The sequence below is a fragment of the Ceratina calcarata genome, unplaced genomic scaffold, assembly GCF_001652005.2.
Source record: "Ceratina calcarata isolate Rehan_Ccalc_2016 unplaced genomic scaffold, ASM165200v1 scaffold351.2, whole genome shotgun sequence".
Classification (NCBI taxonomy): Eukaryota; Metazoa; Arthropoda; class Insecta; order Hymenoptera; family Apidae; genus Ceratina; species Ceratina calcarata.
The window spans coordinates 1,149,330-1,158,468 of NW_017158043.1; the positions used below are offsets into that span (position 1 = coordinate 1,149,330).

The following is a 9,139-nucleotide window of genomic DNA, read 5'->3' on the forward strand; positions in this document are numbered from 1 at the left end:
GAGCGGCGAAAGTGTAACGTCGAATCGACGTGTTTGCAAATGTTCGACGCGTGCTGCCTGGAGCCGCGAGAAAAATTGCCCATTTCGCTGCCCGCCGTTTCTCTGCCCGAACCATCCTGTCATTCCGCATACACTCCCGTTCACAAGTTTTCAAACACATCCCCCGCACCTATCGAAGAATCTCGTAATTAGTCCAAATAAGTGATCATCGATTGAAAGATCATATTGTATCGTTAAATTTTATAACACAGTAGATCATGAAATACTTTCAACAGAATTGTGTTTTAAGTGAAAATGGGTAGATTTCAAAGAATCGTAAAATGAAATGAAACATTGCAATCTGACTTTTAATAACATATTAGGAAGTCTGTTCATTTTATTCGACCTTACGTTTCAGAATACATCTGAAAACTTATGAACGGGGGTGTATCTCTCGAATTGCAACTGGAAAACGGGTGACTCCGTTTCGCAGCGCGACTCTTTTTTTCTACACTCGTTTAATTCGTGATCAAATTCACCCCCTGCGGCGACGTTCCTGTGGAAACGGTTTTTGCCCCGAGCGGACGGTTAATCGGTTGCGGCTGATGTTATTCGAAGTTTAAACAACTCATTTGTTTCCGGTATATTAAAGTGCGCTGCGTCAAAAGGATGGATTAATTCCCGCGATTCAATCGAGCTTTAATACGAGCTTTTCAGATTGATCGGAGAACCTTTCGAAGAGAATGACCGACGTTCCGTTGAACGAACCGACGAGCACATCAATATTTTACCTGATTTTTAACTATCTAATAAAATCTATTCGATTCGTAATTGATGTAACGTCGCGTAATCCCGTGTACGTGCGCAACACGTGATACTGTGCATTATCAACAATGCCTGTATCAATTTGAAACGCGGAGCAGAGAAAGCCAAAATTTGACCGCAGGATGAAATTTGATTGAACCAGCGGAGCACGAAATGCTGCTTACCGCATATGAGAAACGAGATACTGATACACATCCGTACACAGATAGGTAGTAGTGCTCGCGCGTAAATAGTTACACGGATAGTTTCATTCGTTACGACGACTCCTATGAAATACGCCAATTTGAATAACCGTTGGAATTATTGTGCGAACTTCCGACTGCACCCTCATAGAACTTAATAATCCGCGTAACGATACAAAGTTCGGATCGTACTCTATCCGCTGATAAATTGCCAACCGTAATTGATTACATCCTTTGTCTCGCTCGTGAAATAGTTCAATAATCATCAGAACATCGAATATAGTATAATAAGACTGACCACGTGAATAACTTACTTGAGATATGAAAAGTGTAAATCGTTAAAAACATTCATGTGAAGCGACTGGCTATTCTGATTTTATTTTATAATTTATTTTATATATACATAATACAATACGATTTATTTATAATAAGTCCCTTCAGCTAATAAGCCAAAAAGCTAATTTAATGATTAGCCGGGGGGTAACTGATAGCCGCACAGATGTAATTAGATATCAGATAACCGATGAGGCGTGCATCAAAGTAAGCAATTTTAAGTGGAAGTCCGATAGCAATTTCAAGTCGAAAGTATAGAGGCCGGGGGTGAGAGTAACCCGCGCGCGGTTCGAGATTCGTTCCACCGGTATCGACAGCGCGCCACAACGTTTCCCATCCCCGTGAATCGCGATAAAATCAAAGCGAAATCCTTGGAAAATTCGCGAAGGCGAGGGCGAGGGCTGCGTACGCATCCCAGGCATCTCTGGATCGCGTTTCGATGCTTCGCTCGAGCGGAAGGAGCCTTTTCGTCGCGGTCCCTTTCGGCTGAGCTGGCAAAAGCAATCATCTTCCGGACTGTCAGGCTCCCGATACGAATCGACGGAGAGCGACTCCGCCGGTGGATAGGATACGGTAATAACTAGCGATATTGTAAATCATAAAGTGCCGATGGATCTTCTTGCAGCCGGCGAAGGATTCAAAGAGAGATCAAGACGAATTTATTGCATTTCAGAAAAAAAATCGGAACGACCAACAAAATCATTATCTAAGACACATTTCGTGAACCGACACTTTTATTCCTCACACAAATCTCCGGTCTAGTCATCGCGTTCGTACGTATCGAACATAAAGGAAAGAAAGGTGAATCTCGAACGGCACGTGTGAGTGACCAAGAGTGGATCGGATTTATCGGATGAAATGCAAATTGAATCGTAGTTAACGAGAGCGGGCGTCGAGAGATGGGCGACGGGAGTAAATCGCGTCAGCTAGGAGGAGTTCTTTGCCCGTCTTCTTTTCTCCCGCGGCATTCGATTGGCTCCGTTTTCTCGGTCGGTAATTCGCACATAAATTCAGGATAAATTGAAATAAAAACTGGGTCGATCGGGATGCAATTTACCCTCCGCGATCCTCTCCGCGCGGGCAAAAAAACCACGCCGGGGCGAGATCGGGCCGAACCACTGGATTGGGAAAAGGAGGGAAGAGACGACGGAAAAGGAGATTGTTTAGTACCCGGGGAAACCAATCGCGGATACCATTGCTAATTCCCCTTTTCTCGTATTAATTACAAACTTCAGACGTTCGCTCGATCGGATTAACCGTAGTCACTGCCCGATAATTATTCGTCCCGATAATTTTCATCATTCTTGTTCCTTCGATTCAATTATTTTTAATCGCTGTCCCCCAGAGGTTTTTACATTTGTTTTGGTGTTAGTAGATCATTTCTCGCAATGAGACATGCTCACCCTGATCCAGTTACGACTATGAACATGCAACTGAGGCATAGAATTATTTAATAAGCCATAAAAACAAAAGCCGTCAGTCAATGCCAACGTTCATTATGAAAATAGAAACATGGATTAATTAATAGCTCCACATTAAATTCTGAACAGTGGATGAAGTATGTACGAAAATCTGACAAACTGTCTCCTAACGTATATCATAATTTTTGTTTGATAAAATATGAAAGAATTCCAGAAATACTGAAATGATAAATGTTGCACTTAACCGAGGATCGAAATTGACCATGTATAAAATTTTTTTCAGTACTTATGTACTTAAGCAGAATTTGCGATACACGAAGTATCCCGGGCAGAAAAGCTCACGTAGCTGCAAAGAAACGAAGAGAAACAAAATTATTTCTTCCATTAACGTAGCCAGGCTTGGTAAAAACGAAACAATACGTTGGTAAGACCGGCGTAACTTCAAACGGAATCCCGATGCGGCCCTCCCCCTCCCTGCTCTGCGTTCGTTCGCATTAAATTTCGCCTACTTTTAATTCACAGCCCGCGGACCGAAGCGGTCCGCAATATTTCCGACCCGTTTTCGTCCTGCGAAACGTGAATACCCCACCTGAACCCCTTAATTTCTCTTAATGCCTCCCCGACTTTGGCACGGTAACAATTTTTATAACCGGTAACAACCATTAAAACGGGACGCTCCCAACTTTTCGCTCGAATTTATCTTGCCATAAAAATGAATTCGCAACGAGAATAACTCGATTTAAATTTAATACTCCCTAACGAGCGTGATCAAAAATATTCCAACATTTGACGTGGCGATAGACGCACTGACACGAAGGCGAGCGCAGGGAAAACCGATGGATGCAGCTTATTAAACCGGTAGTGACAGAATTTTAGCCGGCGTTAATAAGGCGGATATCGCAGAGTCGTGTTATTATTAAACGTGAGTACGCCGAGTATCGATTCGTGTGCACGTGCGCGCACGCGAGGATCCTACGTCCTACGTAGGTGGAGGAATAGTCAGGCTCGGTCCGTGAATTCTCGCGGGCAGGGCGCGCGTGCCTTCGACATGTGGAGCGCGAAGATGCCAGCGGCGTCACGCAAACATGCCGTCTGTCGACTGAAATTAGACGGTCAGACCGCAGCTCCTAGGCTCGGGATACCTGCCTCCTGGGTATTTAACGAGTTTCATGCGGTAATAGTTTAATAAAGTTCCTCACGGGTAATTCTCTCTCTTTCTCCCTCTATGTCGCTCGGTGTGGATCTTTCTCTAGTTTTGTCACGGGCAACGGATTCCGACGGTCGCCTTTGTCGACAGCCCGGGACAATACGGAATATAATTGGCTGGCGTGAAACCTCTGGGATCAAATTATGGACCGAAATGGGAAGATTCCGGATGTTGCTACGAGCTAAACAGTTCGGAGATGTGTTTCAAATGTTTTAGGAGCATCACAGAATTTAACAAGTAGTTAGAGACTTCAGTAAGGTCACAAGGTAAGGCCCCTTGAAGTGAATATAGAGATATGAGGAGAAACGTTATTTTTGATATGATAACAAGAGATTGCATGTCCAACCAAACGTTTGTATTGTACAATAGTGCCGATAGCGTTGCTTAGAGTCAAATTGAAAAACAATGAATCAATACTTATATTCGGACCGTGTGTCTATGCATTCGATAAATGTAAATAGAAACTAGATTTTTATGACGGGACACGTCTAGAAACGTGCGCGAGATTAATGTTTTTTGTCGATTAAATCACGATTGATCACTGTATCATCATTTTGTAGTAAATATTAGCTTTCAATATTCAGCCGCGTAACTCGCATTCGTACGCAGTAAATCTATTTCAAATTTCATCGAAAAACACTGCCGGCTTCAATCGTCAATCAAATACTTAAACAATTTTATCTCGATATATCGCAGATAAATGTTTATTCAGTATTTATTTATGTAATTATCCCGTCCATTCATTTCGTATCGCTATTGTTTTTCTCCACGCCAGATCAGATCTTTTGATAACTCTATTACGTTGTTACAACGTTACGCAATGCCGATAAAATAGTTTCCATGCTCTTCGACCGAACTGCATCTCTGGTCGCAAAACATTTAATTTAATTCGGCCAGGAAGCGAATACCTCTGGTCACGATTTCTAGTTTTTCTCTGTTCGATCGAGATACGTTCGTGATTCGGTGAAAGCGTGAATCCTCTCCATGGTTGCTTAGTGTCATAAATTCGCGTAATCGATGGCGAGTGAAACCTGGCTCCAATTATTATATCACAGCTTCTCGTTTCTGATTAAACGTTACTAGGAGTATCGAACAATATTTCTAATCTTAACTCTTCAAAATTTCACATTGTGCATAACAGTTTTTAAAGTTTGTCAGATGTTCGAAGATGAGCTCTATTGAAACTGTCCGTGATCATCTGATTCCTAATAGTTAACGTATAAATAATTTCCTGACTGAAGCAGTCTGATTATTATTAATGGGTAACGTGTGAAATTCTTAGAAGCACGTGTATATCGGTTTGTTAATCGTGCGATTCGGTGGCGGACGAAAAAACGGCAGGCCACTCGTTTTCACATGCTCTCAGGAATATTGACGGTTGATTGATTATCGCGGCAATGTCGATGCCAATTCCGCTGACGGAGAACGCGAGATAATCCCAGGCTAAACTACAGAGAAGTTGGTATAGAAGGCGAGTAAGATTCGACCGACCGAGCCGGTGATTGATGCTTCCGTGAAAACTGGGGGATCAATCGTGCGGGATTAATGGAGTCATTCTTCCCGTTCTGGATCCGATGATGCTTTCCTTTGAGGGGCTTAGAGTAGCTTTACGAGATACGCCGGTTCCTGAATCAAAGGGAGCCGAGCTCGCAATCATGCGTTTAGAAATATTCATGTTCATATTTTAGACGCCGTGTATTCGCTTAAAAATTATGTTAATTAATTATGTTCAATAATAACATACGTTTTTCATGTCTCTTAAGATTACCATAAATGTCAATATCAAACCAAAAGAATATTGATTAAGGTTGTATGAACTTTACATAAAAAGAATGACAAAGCATTGAAATTTTAACAGTTACTAGATATTACATTAATAAAACATTGTACAAAATTTTAGAAATCTTGCCTATGAAAGCGTTATTACACCTTATAATTAAACAGAATAGAAGGAAATGAGTATTCGTACTTGAGAATAATCGTGAATTAGAGTCAAAATATAAAGTGCAAAATTCCTGATTCGAAATTCGTAGTAAGTAAATTGGAAATTCGCTGAACCGTGCAACGCGAACTCCGATTCTCTTCTCCGTGTAATGTAACGTAATGTAAGCGCCGCGTGTACGGCGTTCTCGATTCGCTGCGGGAATTGTTACAGCGGATCGCGTTTCCGTGGGCACCGTAGCAAGTTACGCAAGCCTCGCAGCACAATTGTAAAGTTGCCATCGACGGATTCGATAAGTTTATTAGTCGTCGCCCGGAGGCGAGGATACGAGGCGATTCAGATAATTATCCGAGAAGATTCCTGGCCTAGACGTGAAATTCTACACCGCCCGACGAAATTACACGTCAGTTTCTTTCTTCGCTCGCATATTACTGTGACGTTCAACGCCTTCGAGTTAAAAATGGTATGCAGCCGGGGCATAACTGTACATCGAAATTGCTGGGTGTATGCCTAATGGTGATGGGAATTCAACGATGCAACGCGTTTTTTGTCGAGTAATAAAAGCACGATGAAACGCGAAACGTGATAGTTTTTATGCATCGAATTTATTACAAAAATATACGGGGTGGTTCGTCAGATATTACTTCGATAAAGTGTGGTCCAATAATATGATTCCCGAGATATCACCTACATAACTAATGTCTTTTCAATAGGAGTAGGTTATACTTTTACTAGAGAATATAAAGTTTCGTCGGTCGGTGGAGAAAAACTGTACAGTCTCATTTAAAATAATGATCTTCATATCTCTATTAAATCTGGTCCTCTAGAGATCATGCAACATTATATTGAAAGACTCTTCGCCACGCATGATACTGGCGTTCCAGATCGAGGTGATACATTTAATGAACTACCTTGTATATAGGATATACAGAAGCTGGAGTGGATATTACGATGCTTAAACGATAAAAGAAATTACATGAACCGGGCACGTTTAAACTCGAATCTCATCCACGGAACAGAACTCGTACCGTTATGAGGTAGAGAACACACGTTCAGGCAGCCGGAAACAGGTTTTTAGTCTCGTAATCAAAAATTTCGAACGTCACGCGAAACTTATTACGTTACATCTGTCGCGCTCGCTAACGCCATATTTCGTCGTCGCTGCGAATAATTGCTTAATGAAAATTCAACGGCACGGTGCGACGGGCCGCCCATCGGCGCAAAAAGGAAAACAAGATGACCCGTGAGCGTAAAATGGCCGTGGGGTCGGGTCGCATTTAAATTCCACATTCAGTCGCAATAACCCGGGACGAATCACGGTACAATAAGTGGCGCCAGATGGTGCCTCCTAATAAGCGGCGCACCTTCGCACCCTTCATCACCGACCCCTAATCTAATTCGACCCAACGACCGGCCGGTCCACCCCCCCGCGCGAGGGAGCCGGCATGAACCTTCAATTAACAAATTCTTGTCGGCAGAGAATCTCCGCGAGTCCAATTAGAGCCAACAAACGGAGGAGCGTCCCGTGTACACAGGCACGAGCCTGGTAATTCGTTTAAAAATATATGTAGTGATTCGGTGACGAGTGTGAATAACATCCAATAATTTGCTACATTCTCACGATCTTCATTCGGTTCTAACGGTATCTTAACTTGTAAGTACGGTACCGCAATCAATTACTCGAATTGAAAACTGCGGAACCATATTTGCAGAGCACCGTCTATTAATCAATCCCGAAGATAATTATTACCGATGATCATCGGTGAAAGCATTTTTCAATCTCGATCTTGTAGAGAAGACTTAAAAGGAAAGTAACGACGTTACGTCAAATTACTTCGCAATCGCGCCTATCTTCCTGGACAAAGCATTTTCCAGCCCATGTAACAGCAAAGGAGCAATAAACCAGCATCACCAGAAAGATCCGGAGCAGGTCACTACGCTCGGGCTCGGAGGAGGAGGAGAGGTCGTCAGATAAAATGCAGGATCGTGCAGAGACGATCGAAATCACTCATACAATCCGACGGGCACGGAGGTAAGAGAACCGTTCGAACTTCGAGCACCGTTAACCATAGTATTGACCCGTGTTACGAGGTTTCGTGTGTCTTACGAAGAATAGTATGTTTCCATCGCGAACGATAGACCAAGTATACGAATAGACTCGTCAAACAATTTTGTCTCTTATTTCCCGCGCCTCTTACACTTTTCGTGTCTCTTATAATTTCATTGTTGAACGCGTCGAACCTGAGTCTAACGATGTATTGTAAATTCTAATTAATAAATGAATAAATGAAAAGAAGTCTCGCAATTTTTATTTCATAGTCCTTGGCGTCGACCCGAATGCGTAGACCACATATGTTATAAAAATGTAATTTAGAAATATTGACTTCCACCTGGTCAGCCACGCAATTTATATCTCCTGGCGAATGAAAAGATTTTAATGGTTCTGAGAGCAGAAATATTTCCCAAGAGATGGCACGTAACCTCAGAAGATTCCATTTGCTTCTTAAACGACACGTTAACGCGCAAACAGCGTGAGATGAGACGGGAGCGAAAAGGCGCGAAGCGAGAAATGATTAAGAAACATATTCGGAGAGAGAAAAAGAATGATTGGCCGAGTGCCGACGTCCCAGGCGTCATCAGAATTTCCTGTCCGCCGCAATACCCGGGCCGGTAGAAATTCAGATAAGAGTGCTTTCATCTCTCCGCGCGTAATACATACGTTCTCGAAAGGCACACGGCAGGATCGCGGTGGCCGTTTCGGTTCGCTGGGAAAAAGAAGAGATCCTCGAGGAGTGGCTGCCGGTTGCCGAGAGGCCCTTCGAGGAATAGGAACGTTGCCGGCAGGAAGGTCAGAGGTGAAGGCGAATCGCTTTCAATGATCCGACGGGATTCCCGTTGGATTAAGACGCGGGGAAAAGTTTCCTCGATTCTACCGTCCGCCCTGAGTCGAATGGGCCGGAGAGGGTCTATTCTCGATTGCAAATAGAGCCGAGTCGCGTCTTCGCTTCTCCCGGGCTGATGACAGCGTCGATCCCGAGATGCCGTCGCTCGTTTAATTTCACGCTTGAAATCGCTAAATCGATGTAAAGTTTAGTGCGACCGCTTCTTGTTCCCTTTTTCCATAAAACTCGTAATCGAGTCAATTGGGCGAATATCGTTTTCAAAAAATTAGATAAATCATCTTTTCTCCTCTGAGTAACTTCCGATTAATTTTTAATAACCATATAAATTCTACTGTTTTTTTTTTTTT

The 9,139-nt window shown here is 42.9% G+C and overlaps 1 protein-coding gene across 6 annotated transcripts in view; it reads right to left on the minus strand.

Annotated features, from left to right (window-relative positions):
* Pgant9 (polypeptide N-acetylgalactosaminyltransferase 9) overlaps nucleotides 1-9,139 on the minus strand; it is a 207,685-nt gene that overhangs the window by 85,710 nt on the left and 112,836 nt on the right. Inside the window, exon 6 of one of the 6 annotated variants that reach the window (XM_018025446.2) lies at nucleotides 3,035-3,086. The exons of the other annotated variants lie outside the window; for them this stretch is intronic. The gene's annotated coding sequence lies outside the window, so the exon portion shown is untranslated. The remainder of the gene's footprint in view (nucleotides 1-3,034; nucleotides 3,087-9,139) is intronic. 6 annotated transcript variants of the gene reach the window in all.